Source organism: Lolium perenne, chromosome 2, assembly GCF_019359855.2.
Source record: "Lolium perenne isolate Kyuss_39 chromosome 2, Kyuss_2.0, whole genome shotgun sequence".
NCBI classification, from domain to species: domain Eukaryota; kingdom Viridiplantae; phylum Streptophyta; class Magnoliopsida; order Poales; family Poaceae; genus Lolium; species Lolium perenne.
The window spans coordinates 74525024-74542406 of record NC_067245.2 but is presented as its reverse complement, the minus strand read 5'-3'; positions in this window follow the sequence as shown (position 1 = coordinate 74542406).

Below are 17383 nucleotides of genomic sequence, written 5' to 3'. Positions count from 1 at the left end.
GTCCATGTACTTATTTCGTTGCGACTGGTTCGACCTTGCGGGCAGGGGTTCCAAGATAAAAGATGATGGTTATTTTAAAAGCGTTAACACTTCTATCCTATGGTTCAAGAATTCACCATTCATATTGGCCAGTCAAGCTGAAACATGCTTCTATTTGGAGGATACAAAGTTTGGTGATCCGTGGAAAGTGGTGCAGAAGTTCAGCCATAGACACGTGTACGACGTTCCAGAATTAGAAGATGGTAACGATGATGCATTTGTACGGAATGAAGACGCATACCAGGAGGATGAAGGTTCAGTCGACCATACATTTCATGATGTTGTCGACCTAGACGAGGAAGCAGAGGTGGAAGCAGAGGAGGATGATCATCGTGCTGCTGAAGTTGTACGTATTCATGATGCTCGTACAATTCGTGAACTAGAGAATGGGGAAGATAGTCCCAATGTTGACATGGATATGAGCGAAGATGAACTAGAGAATCATGAAGATAGTCTCATATTGGAAGAGAACATACATGATGACGAGGGAAAAAATTCAGAAGAAGATAGTGATGTAGATTGATAGAAACATGTAATGCATACAACTATATGTTTTGTTCCAAACATTTGAAATGTTCTTATTTAGATGTTTACGATCTTGAACTTGTCATTGAATTATCCAGAAGGGTTTAAGAGCAAATTAATATAAGCAAAAATATGGACAGATATAAGAAAGCCAACATGTCGGTAACATAACTTTGACAATGGTTTTAATTAATCGACACTTGACACGATAACAACCAGCAGCACGATATGACTAACTATTGTTTTAACACAAGCAAAATCGACAATCGCATAAAGAGTCTTACAACTTAATTAAAACCTAAAGGGGCTGCATAGTTGGACTCACGGGCACCATGAATCACTGATTAGCTACTCCAGATCGATTTCAGGCACATGGGTAGCAAACAAGTAAACCCCTGCATTTCCCAGGTAAAGCAAGAACAACATCTTGTCACCCATCTGAAGGTGCTTTTCCTTGTCCATGAACTCCTTCCACCCACTGACGTAGAGACGACCATCGTCAGAAGAAATTGCGTAGGACGCACGCACCAAAGTACTGAGATGGCACACAATACTGATTGCACCATATTGTTCCATATCTTTAGGAACCAAACGGCTAGGGATTTTCTGTTCCAACAGTAGGGACATAGTTTAGTTAACACTTGTACGTAATGTAGGTCGCAAACTTAATGAAATGATATGATCTACTGCTTACCACGTGTTTGTTGTAATTTTCGCTGTTTGTCCAATTCAGAGTATGCAGCATTGGGACAACTAGTGCTCCTTGATCATAATCTCCAGCATTGTGGTACTCAACAAGGTAGTCCAAGTTGTCCACCTGAAGAATGACGGTATGCATCATCCTCCAATTTATCATTGTTCCATCAGTAGTACTGAGCGAGTCAACAATGTCACGCTTCGTACGGGACAACTGGTAGTAAGCTACATAATTAAAATAACTGACATACGATGGAATAATTAATATGATCAATCATTTTGTCCAAAGGTGGATAATTACCTGGATGGATTAGTGGTTCAGTTCCAGTTATTACAAGAGTATCCTGACCAGATGACTTAATTCTGAAAATTAACTCCATGCCAACCTTAAAATTGTACACTCTAGCAAATTCGTTCCAAAATCTTCCGTTGATATAGGTTCTGCCAGCTCTGTTGGTAACATTAACAACAAATGCATGGCCATCTTTGGTTCTAAGTGCAGCTTCAAAAGTTGTCCTGTCGGAGGTCTGGACACCATACTTCTGAAGGAAATACGGTCTATAGTAGCAAGGGATGACCTAAATTCAGTAGAGTTAATACAAAAGTAAGTTAACTATTCTCAGATCTCATTAATATATAGGGGAGGTACATTGTTGCGCAAGTAATACATCGTATGTATCTAGGACTTCTATCAGCACATATCTGAACTTCTATCAGCACATATCTGAACTTCTATCAGTATAGGACTGAACTACCGATACCTCTATCTCTAACAGCTACAACTATCGTAAAACTCATATGAACGTAAAAGTTATCACAACTATCCTAAAACTCAACCATAAATAAGCGGTTAATACATATGGTGAACAACAATTATTACACACATCTGAATAATAGTACTAAACTAGCAATAACTACTAGGATCACGTGTTAAACTTTGATGTGGCGGTGAATTAATAAAACATCTGAATGAATTTTAAACTTATAAGTGCATGTACCGTCTTCTCCTCAAAACCCTCTTGTAGTGTTTGCACGAAAAAACCTAACGTGACTCCCCCTCCGCCGCACATCCCCTTCTTGTCAAAGCAAACTGGACACTGCAAAAAATATGAAGAAAGATTACAAATTGGAAACAACGATCGATCGCGAGACGTACATTTTATTTACTTACTCCACTAGTAGGCGCCATCCTTGGTCTCGACGCGGAGCGAGAGTCTTACAAGTCTCGCCGGCGAGAGACGTGGCGAGCTGTGGCGGCGAGAGACGTGGCGAGATCTGGCGGCGGCTGAAGGAGGTCGTGATATAATGGCCAGTTATATCGTGGAGTAAATTTCGGTAGGTCAAGAGGAGGGAAAATGGGCGGTGCTGGGTTTTGACGTGACAACACGATCGAATGCGCAGGCCCCACTGGTCAGTTGGACTGCACGTCAGAAGTGAAGACCCGCGTCAATATTCTCGTCGTCTACGCGTCTCAATATTCGCACGGAGTAATTAATGGGGATGATTTTTATCCCCTTCCCCCTCCCCTACCGTCTCAATATTCGCACCGCTTCCTGGTTTCCCCACTTCTCGTCGTCTCCGCTCCCTCAGTCTATTCGTCTCCCGCCGCTGCGTCGCCATGGACATGGATGAGCAGGAACTGTACTACTGGTCCAGCACGCGCGCAGTCCACATCCATGACGGCCAGGAACTGGAGGTGGTCTACACCAACGACCCCTGCAAAGTTCGCCGCATCCTCGACATGTACATGGAGTGGCTCAAGGAGGACGAGCACAAGTTCGTGGGCCTCGACTTCGAGTACACCAACCATCGAGCCGAGGACGAGAAGAAGATCACCGTGGTTCAACTCTGCATGCGTCGACATGTGTTGGTGTTCCACTACGCAGCGTAAGAACTAATCCCCCTTTTGAATCTTTCGATTGGGGTTTTTTAGTTGCCGCCGTTGTGTCTCTCTTCGACTCTCGTTAGACATTGTTCCCGAAAATCAGTACATTCCCGATCTAAATCTGCTAGACATTGTTCCCGAATATCAGTACATTCCCGATCTAAATCTGCTAGACATTGTTCCCGATTTATTAATTTGTTTCATCTTCGTCTCCTCTGTAGGTTCTTTGCATATTTGCTACTTAGTTTACTTGATTCGTCATATGATTGACTAGTTCATATGCTCGATCTGTGACTCCTTTTTAGTTTACTTGATTCCTCATTTGATTGACTAGTTCATATGCTCGATCTGTGACTTCCTTTTTACTTTACTTGATCCCTAATTTGTTTCCTAGTTCATATGCTCGATCTGTGACTAGTACATTACTTTGTTTACTGCAGTGCTGCCTGGTGGGACGCTCCGGCTATCTGCGATTTCTTTCGAGAAGGAATCACGTTTGCGAGTGTTGACATCCGTGGTGACACGAGAGTTCTGTGGAGGTCATGGCACATGCAGATTCCTCGTGAGTACTACGTCGATCTCCAGGACGAGTACTTCAAGTACACTGGTCATCAGAGGGCTGGCATGGCTACCATGGCAGCCAGACTCATTGATTCATCGTACGGTGATATGAAGAAGAAGTTCCACCACCATCGGCACGCATCGTGGGGGACTTCCCACTTCCAAAGATGAACATCGACTATGCAGCCATTGATGCTTGGGTCTCTTACGAGCTCTACCGCAAGATCGTGGTCGACAGAGTTCTTGATGCTGCATGACCCCCTGATCTTTTGGTTTGGTCTCCCTCCTGCGTGAGGTGCTTTTGGCTAGTAGTCAGTTCTTTTGAAACTATAGATGCATGGTCTGCAACCCAGCACTGGTTTCTACTATATATAAGTAAATATTTTGCCATGATATGTCAACAATTGTCTTGTGAGGTTTCAATTTTGCTGATTACCAACATAGATTGTATTTATGAAAACAAAACTTGAAACTAACAACAGCAACTACAAGTCGAAAAAAGGAGACATAAAAGTAGTAAACTTGTGGGACAAAGGGATATGTAATCTACACAACTCTTCACGCAAAAAATATAAACCATCAACGATTTGTTGTACCCATTTGTTCCATTTCCGTCAAGATAGTCCGCATTACTTTTTTGTTGAGATATATACCCCCACAACGGTCATATCCTCCTTAATTTATTGTGTAAACCCCCACAACGGTCATCTCCTCTTTAATTTATTGTGTAAACCCCCAGCAACGTTCACTTCCTCCTTATTTTATTGTGTAAACACCTACAACGGTCATCTCTCCCTTATAAACACCCACACGGCCATCCCTTCTGTCAATAGGTTCTGCCTCTCTCTTCTTTGTTCACATACACTTGATCCATTGCCATGGCTTCCACGTCTCGGACGCGGACCGGAAGGGGAAGGGGAAGGGGAAGGGGAAGGGGAAGTGGATCATCATCATTGCCACCACCACCATCAACACTGCCATTGATCATAGAGGAGTTCTTCATCGTCGTCTATGAAGACCCTTTGGTCAAGAAGGTATGTACGCGTTCCCACATATATGATGCATGTGATTAATTATGGTCATGTTCTAAAAAACCTTTAATTTCAAATGGATCGGCGCTCGATCTCTTTGCAGGAACTACCAAAAAAATTTGCGGACTATCTTGACGGCCAGGAGCCAGCTAAGGTGTATCTGCGAGCAGCTGTCTGCGGTCCTCGTCTCTGGACCGTGGAGGTCCTATTTGACGGACAAGGCCGAATGTACCTCGACAAGGGCTGGGAGAAATTCGCCATCGCGCACGGTGTGGATTTCGGCTGGTTCGTACACTTCAAATATGAAGGCGATGATGTGCTCACAGTGAAGGTGTTCGACGGAACAATGTGCAGGAGGTACTACTACTCAGACGACGAAGATACTGACGATGAAAGCGACGACGACGTGAAGCCATGCATCCATCCCCTTTAGATAAGGGGATTATGACCAAGAATATATATGTAGCTTCATATGCATCGATTTAGAGATCTAGCTATTTTCTATATATTATGCATGTAAAAAATAATATCGCATTTCCACTATTATTCGAGCACCACATCCTCCAAATTGTCCTGTGAGGTTTCAATTTTGCTGATTACCAACACAGATTGTATTTATGAAAACAAAACTTGAAACTAACAACAGCAACTACAAGTCGAAAAAAGGAGACATAAAAGTAGTAAACTTGTGGGACAAAGGGATATGTAATCTACACAACTCTGCTGTAGCCAAACATTGGTAGTCGAAATTAACTCGAAACTTGCTTAGCTACAGAATAAAACATCTACACAAATGCAGCGTGCATCAATATTAAAAAAGAGATAACATGTGCAGCAGTAATGCTTCTACAACAGCAAACAACATATAAACATGACATAGTCTTAAACAACTGGGTATGATTGCCCAGGTTCCAAATAACAAAAGTAGAACATAGTCTTTGAAACATGACATAGTTTAACCATGAACCTCCAGGGGAACAACTAAACAGAAACTAAATTTAGTGGAGAACATGAGGGCCAACAGCTGGACCGATGAGCGGGATGAGGCCAGTCTTGACGTAGTCCCTGAGGAACTTGCCAAAGGCAGCGTGCTTCGCCTTGCTAGCAGCCTTGTGCTTGTGCGCGCTACCTTTTCCAACTCCCATCGCGTGCTGGATCAGACTCTCAATATCCTTCGGGAAAACCCTGCCGCAGAATGGGCAATTAGGCTTACCATCCCGGCGGAAAGGGATCTGGCCAGTCTTCAGCTTCTTCAGAACGAAGCGGCTCTTCCGGTCCCGGTCCTCCTTGTCGCTGCCAATGTCCTCAGAGTCTTCCTGCGAATTTGAAAGTAAAGAAGAAGTGAGAGAAGGAAATTAACTGAAATACAATTCAAGCATTAAATATTTTTTTTATGAACATTACTAAGAATTAATCATCATGTAGAATCAACATTTATGATCCAGATCCAACCATAGATAATTAGTTCACTAATATAAATATGCACCAATTTAAACTGTTGTCACAAATTGTTCATGGGTAGTCCAATCATTATTTCAGTAATATAACTAAGCACCAATTTAAGATAAAATGGTGATTATAAATTTCATGGATCAGGGATCAATCATTTGTTCCCTGAAGATGTACTGATTCATAAAACAATATGGATTCATGACGTCAATAAGCAGGAATTCAAGAAAAATGGTGGTCATAAATTACATGCATCTGATCATTCATTTGTTCTCTAAATAAAAATGATGTACACACTATGGTTTCATCGTATAAATAAGCACCAGTTTAAGACAAATGGTGATTATAAAATCCATGGATCAGATCATTTAATAGTACCTATAATATAATTCTTGTAATCATAATCACACACAAGGAATCATGACCTAATTAAGATAAGTGTCATCTACTAATTTGAAACATGCATGAATATTCATGGTACCATAAATCATTTGGTTGATACTTTGGTACAGTTGAATCAAGATGTGCATCAAATATTACAAATCTACTAACTACGAACCACAAATCAGATGAGTAAGAACCCCACAATCATCAATTTGTACAAGAAGTAGCAGACAGGGCAAATCAATCTACCCTATGAGCAAACCCTATGGTGAACAGTAAGATCAAGAAAAACAGGGGATCGATCGGAATAGTAGAGTACCTCGCTGCAGTTGTCGGAGGCCTCCTCTTCGAACTCGTTGCACTCTCTGGGCCATATAGCTCGCGGTACTGCCTGGAGTGGCGGTAGAACGGGTCATTCGATCGAAGCCCTGGTCATCTGCTTGTTCCGCGGGAGCGAGGACGTCTCCGTTGGCCTCATCAGCGACGGCGACCACGGCTGGTTGGGCGGAGCCCTCCACGGTCACGGCGCGGCGAAGAGCGGCTCTGCTAGTTCCGGAAGAAGATCCCGCCTCCGCGGCGTCGACTACTACTGGAGCATCGCCGTCGCCTCTGTCGACGTTGACGACCGCACTCGCCTCCGACTCGTCTCCGCGAACACGCTTCATCTTCGGGATCTTCGGTGGAAGGGGAGGTCGGTGGTGCGCTAGTGGAGGTGCAAGCAGGGTTTTTTGCCAGATTGGGGAATAGAAGTTGCGGGTGGGAGAGACGATGGGGCCGATGGATATACAGTAGGTGCTGCCGTTTGGGTTCCTCTGTGTGACGCGTGCGTGTGAAAACGTGGATTCATGCATGTAGTCCACTTTCCCATTACTTTGACATGGGTCCCACGCATGACGGATGGGCAGGCACAGAATTTTCAAGATGGGTATTAAAAACTATAAAATATTTTAAATACGAATTAGTGATCACACATAGTGAAGGATATTTGTTTACAAACCTTTCCCACCTTTAACATGGAGTCTCCATACGAAGAAAGTAAGAAAGAAATAAATAAAAAATGAATTGAGTATGTAAATTCTTTCAAATTTCTAAGAATTTCATACCATGATTAGGGCTGGAATTTTGAGTGTTTGGTCAAACCTAGGTTGACCCCATTGTACTAAGAGGTTGTCAAACTTTTTCAAAGTGAAACTTCTGTTCTAGGGTAATGTGGTGATGCCAAATCAGACCAACACGTGCTCCCAATTTTGCCAATACCCTAAGATGTACATGCTTGACAAGTGATGCCTCTTCTTGAGTTTAGGGGATGAATTTTTGAAAATTTTCAAACCAAACTGCCAAGATAGCATGCTAGCGTCATTACCCACATGTTGATGCACCCTTGTGCCAAATTTCAGTCCATTTCAAGTTAGCTACCTCAAAAAATGGTGTCCCCATGGTGGAGATGTGTCGAAAGAGGGGTTTTCGGACGAAAAGAGGGGGGAATGGGCAAAAACTCACCAAACCACCATGGATTGGGGCAAGATTTGGCACCCTTGTGCACATTGTGATATGACACCTTGGTTGCTATGGGTTTTTATTTTTTTGTAGTTGGTGGCATTGTGTCCCCATGGTGTAGATGTGTCGAAAGAGGGGTTTTCGGACGAAAAGAGGGGGGAATGGCCAAAAACTGACCAAACCACCATGGATTGGGGCAATATTTGGCACCCTTGTGCACATTGTGATATGAAACCTTGGTTTCTATGGGTTTTGATTTTTTGGAGTTGGTGGCACGGTGGCGCCATGGTGGAGATGTGTCGAAAGAGGGGTTTTCGGACGAAAAGAGGGGGGAACGGCCAAAAACTGACCAAACCACCATGGATTGGGGAATGATTTGGCACCCTTGTGCACATTGTGATATGACACCTTGGTTTCTATGGGTTTTGATTTTTTGGAGTTGGTGGCATGGTGTCCCCATGGTGTAGATGTGTCGAAAGAGGGGTTTTCGGACGAAAAGAGGGGGGAATGGCCAAAAACTGACCAAACCACCATGGATTGGGGCAAGATTTGGCACCCTTGTGCACATTGTGATATGAAACCTTGGTTGCTATGGGTTTTGATTTTTTGGAGTTGGTGGCATGGTGGCCCCATGGTGGAGATCTGTCGAAAGAGGGGTTTTCGGACGAAAAGAGGGGGGAATGGCCAAAAACTGACCAAACCACCATGGATTGGGGCATGATTTGGAACCCTTGTGCACATTGTGATATGAAACCTTGGTTGCTATGGGTTTTGATTTTTTGGAGTTGGTGGCATGGTGGCCCCATGGTGGAGATGTGTCGAAAGAGGGGTTTTCGGACGAAAAGAGGGGGGGAATGGGCAAAAACTCACCAAACCACCATGGATTGGGGCAAGATTTGGCACCCTTGTGAACATTGTGATATTAAACCTTGGTTGCTATGGATTTTGATTTTTTGGAGTTGGTGGCATGGTGTCCCCATGGTGTAGATGTGTCGAAAGAGGGGTTTTCGGACGAAAAGAGGGGGGAATGGCCAAAAACTGACCAAACCACCATGGATTGGGGCAAGATTTGGCACCCTTGTGCACATTGTGATATGAAACCTTGGTTGCTATGGGTTTGATTTTTTGGAGTTGGTGGCATGGTGGCCCCATGGTGGAGATGTGTCGAAAGAGGGGTTTTCGGACGAAAAGAGGGGGGAATGGCCAAAAACTGACCAAACCACCATGGATTGGGGCATGATTTGGCACCCTTGTGCACATTGTGATATGACACCTTGGTTGCTATGGGTTTTGATTTTTTGGAGTTGGTGGCATGGTGTCCGCATGGTGTAGATGTGTCGAAAGAGGGGGTTTTGGACGAAAAGAGGGGGGAATGGGCAAAAACTCACCAAACCACCATGGATTGCGGCATGATTTCACCCTTGTGCACATTGTGATATGAAACATTGGTTGCTATGGGTTTTGATTTTTTGGAGTTGGTGGCATGGTGTCCCCATGGTGGAGATGTGTCGAAAGAGGGGTTTTCGGACGAAAAGAGGGGGGAATGGGCAAAAACTCACCAAACCACCATGTATTGGGGCAAGATTTGGCACCCTTGTGCACATTGTGATATGAAACCTTGGTTGCTATGGGTTTTGATTTTTTGGAGTTGGTGGCATGGTGTCCCCATGGTGTAGATGTGTCGAAAGAGGGGTTTTCGGACGAAAAGAGGGGGGAATGGCCAAAAACTGACCAAACCACCATGGATTGGGGCATGATTTGGCACCCTTGTGCACATTGTGATATGACACCTTGGTTGCTATGGGTTTTGATTTTTTGGAGTTGGTGGCATGGTGTCCCCATGGTGTAGATGTGTCGAAAGAGGGGTTTTCGGGGGAATGGCCAAAAACTGACCAAACCACCATGGATTGGGGCAAGATTTGGCACCCTTGTGCACATTGTGATATGAAACCTTGGTTGCTATGGGTTTTGATTTTTTGGAGTTGGTGGCATGGTGGCCCCATGGTGGAGATGTGTCGAAAGAGGGGTTTTCGGACGAAAAGAGGGGGGAATGGGCAAAAACTCACCAAACCACCATGGATTGGGGCAAGATTTGGCACCCTTGTGCACATTGTGATATGACACCTTGGTTGCTATGGGTTTTGATTTTTTGGAGTTGGTGGCATTGTGTCCCCATGGTGGAGATGTGTCGAAAGAGGGGTTTTCGGACGAAAAGAGGGGGGAATGGCCAAAAACTGACCAAACCACCATGGATTGGGGCATGATTTGGCACCCTTGTGCACATTGTGATATGACACCTTGGTTGCTATGGGTTTTGATTTTTTCGAGTTGGTGGCATGGTGTCCCCATGGTGGAGATGTGTCGAAAGAGGGGTTTTCGGACGAAAAGAGGGGGGAATGGCCCATTCATGTTCCATTCATGTGTCGAAAGAGGGGTTTTCGAACGAAAGGAGGGTGCCAAATTTAGATTTTTTTCATGCGTCCCATTCATGTTCTGGTATTTTTTAATTAAAATATACATGTACAGTTCCATTTTCAGAGTAATATTTTTTCTTCCACGGCAAAAACTTGTTCCCTCCAAATTGTAGTACGACGGCTGCCAAAACGCCCAAATTTTTCGTTCCCTCCACTCCTCCCGTGCACCCCACCTATCAAATATTTCGCCCTCCGTTATATACGTCGTGCCTCTCCCCCATGATTTACGAGCATCTTAACTCCCCACCCCCCCCGACCTCATCCTCTCGTGCTCACCCCGATCCGGTGTCTTCGCCGGACGTTCTTCCATCTCGCATCTATCTCCCCGGCCGGTGGTCGCCATGGACGGCAGTCGTCGAAACGTCGGGGGGAAGGAAAATCACGCACACACGCCGAAGAAGGCGCCCAGCTCAAAGAAACGCCAAGGTAAATCTGTCGGTGATCGGCTTGTTGTTGTGTTTTTCAGATGGTTCGATCGAGAGATCGGTTTTACATGTCTACCACGCCCATTTGACCTATATCTAGATCTTGCATATTTGATAGATCCAATCCCGACATCATACGTATAGGGTTTATCGTTTTTATTCCAGAGACAATCATGCCGTGCTATACAATCTTTGCCATCCCGCTGCTGTACAATCTTTTGCATAGACAATTGTTTGCCGAAACACTTAACTGCACTAATTCCAGCCGTTGCTGAAAACAGCCTGACGAGCTACAGTGAACAACGACATTGCTTCAGACTTTTATTCCTCAGTTTCAGAGGGAAGCAGAGTTTGATCTAGAACAATTGTTTGCTGTTTTCTATGGAACTAGTAAGTTTGCACGTGCAATGCACGTCTTAACAATATAATGAAGTTTTTTTAATCATGTACTTTGTTTCATCAGTCTATTTCTTTCCACAATTTTTGTTTATCTATGTCTTTCAAAATTCAAAAATCAAATTTCAGCCTAAAAATGCCCATGTTTCCCAAATCAATTTCATTTCTTGTGAAATTTGTCTCATGTGTCAATTTTTTTTGCGGGTAAAAAAGGAACTTTATTAGACAGGATGGGTTACATTGTGTTATCACCAGATTTTGGCCAAATCAGGAGATGGGCCGTACTTGAGATGGGCTTGGAGGATATACACGTGTAGCGTCTCTGAAGCGGCCTTGCACGAGAGTTTGGGCTAGATGGCCCGTGTATCTGTATATTATGGTAGTTTAGAATTAAAAGATAGAGTTTAGCCCGTACACGGTTAGGTGTATTGCCAAAGATAGAAAGTCTACGGACTATAAATATGTACCTAGGGTTATTGAGAAAGGAGGACAATCACGTTCACAACAAACACAATCTAGGCGCATCGCTACCCCTTGTTTCGAGGGTTTCTCCCGGGTAAGCATCATGCTGCCTAGATCGCATCCTGCGATCTAGGCAGTATAGGTTTATTCGTTATCTGGTGTTGCTCGTACTGAAGCCTTGTTGATGGCGAGTAACACTACTTATCGTAGATGTTTTCGGGCTTGCATCGTTGCTTTTCTTGTATATCTGCTTAGCTATGCCGTCCCTCGATATCTAGCTGCCCTTACACCTATCTTAGGTGTAAGGGAAGCACCTTGCTTGTTCTTTATTTAGTAGTTCCAATCTGTTATAGTTGATCCTTGTTCTTCAAGGATTAGTTTGATATCCGTATGGTTAGGCCTTGCAAACGGGTTGAACGATCCGGTAGTGCGTAAGATATGGTTTGCCGTTCCTAGAAGGGATGTTCCGGGAATTGACTTAATGTTGGTTTTTAGGCCTCTTTTAGGAGTAGTTTTCCATCATCTTTCGTATCTGCTAGGCTCAACTACGCGTAGGATGTTCCGGTTATGCGGTGAAAACCCTAAACTGTCGCAGATTGGTTTAGCTTTGTTTTGATCAAGCAGGATCCCCATGTCATCGTAAATCCAACGTGAATCATGGGGTAATCGGCTCTCTGAGCCGATCCACAGGGGCAACCTGAGAGCCGATCGGGCTCGTATTTAATGTTTACGTGTCTACCATGCAGGAAGCTAATCGAAACGAGCCAACACCTCCCTGACCAGGTATAGGTCAGGTGGCACGCCCTTGCGACCGTCAGGACGTGTGCCAGAGCATTGCGGGCCGTCGACCGAGGGACCAGGGCCCACCAGCCGTCTTGGAAGCCTCCCGGCTCTTCGTGTTGCTCGCCGGTGGGTTTTGGCAGGCAACACATTCTGGCACGCCCGGTGGGACAATCTGCAACAACCACGTCAACATCTGCAGCTGAGATGTCAGGCGAACTAGTCAAGTACGAAGAGCTGCCTGAAGAGCACAAGAAGAAGTATGATGAGCTTAAGACTCTCTTCGAAGCCGATCTCATCGGCTCTTTCGAAAAGACACGTTCACATGGCATTAGGTTCAAAGGGTTCACACCCGAAGGCGCGCTCGATGGAATAGATCTGTCTCTTCCTTCGGAGGAGCGCACCAGAGCCCTGCGCCAGGAAACCAATTATATGGTGGCTCATTCTCTACATCGTCATTCTGAGAGCCTGGTGAATGCTTTCGAGCGTGTTGCGCTCCATGTGGTTCAGGAAATCATGAACCATCAGTATTCTCCGTCAGGACCTGTCCTAGGGACTCACCAAGGAGAAATACCGTTCCACACCAGACCGCAGCTGCCGTTCACGCTTGCGGCTCCACAACAACAAGGTTCACCGGCATACGTCATCTACAAGGTTGGAGGTGATCCTGGCGATTACGAATTCCTGTATGAGCCGCCCAAAGAGATCCCACATGGATACGTGTGCACATACGTGCCGGACTGCAACAACTGGGCGCACACGAACCAGATCACGACAGGAGGGATTGCTGGAGCAGGAGGGAGTTCTAGAGCAGACGCAGAGAAACAGGCGTGGCTAGCTAAATATGCCACCGGAACGAGTTATGAAAGCTCAGCCCCTGCAGCTCATACCATGGATCAAATCAGTGCAATCCTGAGAGATCAGTTCGGTATCCTGCCAAAGAAGAGAACAATCGGCTATTCCAAGCCATATCCCAATGAATATGACCTGATCCCGCTGCCGCCCAAGTATCGGCTCCCTGACTTCACAAAGTTCAGTGGATCAGAAGGGTCTAGCTCGATTGAGCATGTGAGCCGATATTTGGCACAGCTGGGCATGGTTTCAGCATCAGACCAGCTACGTGTAAGGTTCTTCGCCCAATCGCTCACGGGTCCAGCTTTTGGGTGGTACACCTAGTTGCCACCAGATTCAGTTCGGACATGGAAGCAACTGGAAGAACAGTTTCATGTGCAATATCACTCAGAAGCTACCGAAGCTGGCATTGCCGATCTGACGCAGGTGCGGCAAAGGCGGGGAGAGACGGTGTCTGAATACATTCAGCGTTTCAGAACTGTCAAGAACTGATGTTATTCGGTTCGTTTAACTGAGAAAGAAGCAGTCGAGCTAGCAGTGGCAGGCCTCGCGGCGCCGCTCAAGGATCTGACTTTCCAAGTGGAGTACAATTCACTGGCGCATATGGTCCAGAAATTGACATCGTATGAGCAGCGCCACCCAGAATTGTACCAAGACAAGTTCAAGCGCCCGATAGGCCTGGTCGAGGCAGAAGAAGTTGAAGACTCTGCAGAAGATCAGGAAGTCGCCGTGGCTGAATGGACTCGGGTGGCAGTACCCGTGTCCTGCAAATGGGTGAAACAACCAGGGCCTGTAAAAGGGTTTGACTTTGATATAAGCAAAACTGAGCAGATTTTCGATTTGCTGCTAAAGGAAAAACAGCTGAAGTTACCCGAAGGCCATAAAATCCCTACGGCGCAAGAGTTGAACGGGAGACCATACTGCAAATGGCATCACACGTTCACCCACGCCACCAACGACTGCAAAGTATTGCGCGGACAGATTCAAATGGCGATAGAACAAGGCCGATTAATCTTCGGTCAGTTTGCCATGAAAGTGGACATGCAACCGTTTCCTGGCGTCAACATGGTGGAGCTCAACCATGCCACGAAACGTCAGCCAGGTTTCTCGTTCGATATCAACATGGCAGGGTGATACGTCCAATTTGCATCACTATTTTATATCATAATTTGCTGTTATTCATTGATATATTTCATATTGGGACACAATACTTATGTTATTTCATCTATTTTGCATGTTTCATCATTATTGGAGGATCAAGCACCGGAGCCAGGATTCTGCTGGAAAAAGCACCGTCAGAACGCAATATTTCGGAAGATCAACTGTGGAAGGAAATTATACCAAAAATCCTATTTTTCAAGATGACGAAGGAAGCCAGAAGGAGGGGCCAGAGGACCTGTGGTGGGCCCACACCCTAGGGCGGCGCGGCCCATGCCCTGGCCGCGCCGCCATGTGGTTTGGGGGGCCCACGACCCCTTTCGCCTCCTTTTCTTCGCGAAACCCTTCGTCCCGAAGACCTAAGCCACAGAGGGTTCCTCACGAAGAGTTACAGCCGCCTCTGCGGGGCGGAGAACACCAGAGAGAAAAGAGCTCTCCGGCGGGCAGGAATCCGCCGGGGAAATTCCCTCCGGGAGGGGGAAATCTACGCCATCGTCACCGTCATCGAGCTGGACATCATCTCCATCACCATCATCATCATCTCCACCATCATCACCGCCATCTCCTCCGCAGCACCTCGTCACCGCCGTAGCAATTTGGGTTTGATCTTGATTGTTTGATAGGGGAAACTCTCCCGGTATCTATTCATACTTGTTGTTGATGCTATTGAGTGAAACCATTGAACCAAGTTTATGTTCAGATTGTTATTCATCATCATATCACCTCTGATCATGTTCCATATGATGTCTCGTGAGTAGTTCGTTTAGTTCTTGAGGACATGGGTGAAGTCTAAATGTTAGTAGTGAACTATGGTTGAGTAATATTCAATGGTGTGATATTTAAGTTGTGGTGTTATTCTTCTAGTGGTGTCATGTGAACGTCGACTACATGACACTTCACCATTTATGGGCCTAGGGGAATGCATCTTGTATTCGTTTGCTAATTGCGGGGTTGCCGGAGTGACAGAAACCTAAACCCCCGTTGGTATATCGATGCAGGAGGGATCGCAGGATCTCAGAGTTTAAGGCTGTGGTTAGATTTATTCTTAATTACTTTCTTGTAGTTGCGGATGCTTGCAAGGGGTATAATCACAAGTATGTATTAGTCCTAGGAAGGGCGGTACATTAGCATAGGTTCACCCACACAACACTTATCATAACAATGAAGATTATTTAGCCGTATGTAGCGAAAGCACTAGACTAAAATCCCTTGTGTCCTCGAGAACGTTTGGTCATTATAAGTAAACAAACCGGCTTGTCCTTTTTGCTAAAAAGGATTGGGCCACTCGCTGCAATTGTTACTCTCGCACTTTACTTACTCGTACTTTATTCAACTGTTACATCAAAACCCCCTGAATACTTGTTTGTGAGCATTTACAGTGAATCCTTCATCGAAACTGCTTGTCAACACCTTCTGCTCCTCGTTGGGATCGACATTCTTACTTATCAAAGATACTACGATACACCCCCTATACTTGTGGGTCATCAAGACTATTTTCTGGCGCCGTTGCCGGGGAGTGAAGCGCTATTGGTAAGTGGAATTGGTAAGGAAAACCTTTACTGTTGTGCTGATTTTATTTCTGCCTGCTGCCATAAGTCATCATGGAGAGATCTTCTCTTCAATTTTTATTTGGGAAATCTACTACTACTGCAACGGCAGTGGATGAGGCGCCAGGTGAGGAAGTGATACCATATAAAATACCTATGAAAATTATTGAACGTGTTATGGATAACCGCTATGAAGGGGATGGAACTGTCCATCCCGGTGATCATTTACTGTTTTTGCATGAATTATGCGGGTTATTCAAATGTGCAGGTATTGCTATGGATGAAGTGAGGAAGAAACTATTCTCTTTATCGCTGTCCGGTAAGGCGGCACATTGGTATAAATTACTGGATAATGGGGATTCTCTTGAATGGAATGATATTGTGCCCCGGTTTTATTCTAAGTTCTATCCTCCAAGTGAAATTCACAAGGATCGGAATCGCATATATAATTTTTGGCCTCATGATGGAGAGAGTATTGCCCAAGCTTGGGGGAGATTGAAGTCTTTAATGCTCAAATGCCCCATTCATGAGCTTCCTGGTAATGTTATTATTGATAATTTCTATGCAAGACTTTCTTTTCAAGACAAGACCTTGCTGGATACTTCTTGTTCTGGATCATTTACACGCAACAAAGAAGAGTTTAAAAGGGACCTTCTTGATCGAATCCAAGAAAATACTGAAGGTTGGGAGAACGACAAGGATAGAGAATCGTATATAATTTATGATTATAAATGCATTGAAGCTTTTATGGATACTGATAAATTTCGTAATATGAGTGCTACATATGGTCTTGATTCTCAAGTTGCTGTAAATCTTTATAAAGCTTTTGCCTCTCATTATGAATTGCCTAAGAAGAATTTTGATAAGTATCATGAACCGTATAAAGATAAAATTGATTCATCTATTAATAAATGTGTTGTAGTTGAAACTGCTGATCATGTTATTCCTGAAGCTTATATTGAAAAAACTCCTTTCCCTGCTAAAATGAAGGAGTACTCTGTTATAAATAGTGCGGTTCATAAAAGTGAAAAGAAACCTGTAGAACCTGAAGAACAAATAAAAGTTGAACCTGCTGTTGCAATAGTTAAAGATCTTGTGACTGAAAATGTGGAGGATGGTCATATTATTTTCTGTGAAGATGCTTCTAATATTGTTTCACATCCTAATAAACCCAAACAAGCTAGTGTTCCTATGCTATCTGTTAGAATTGGTGATCATTGCT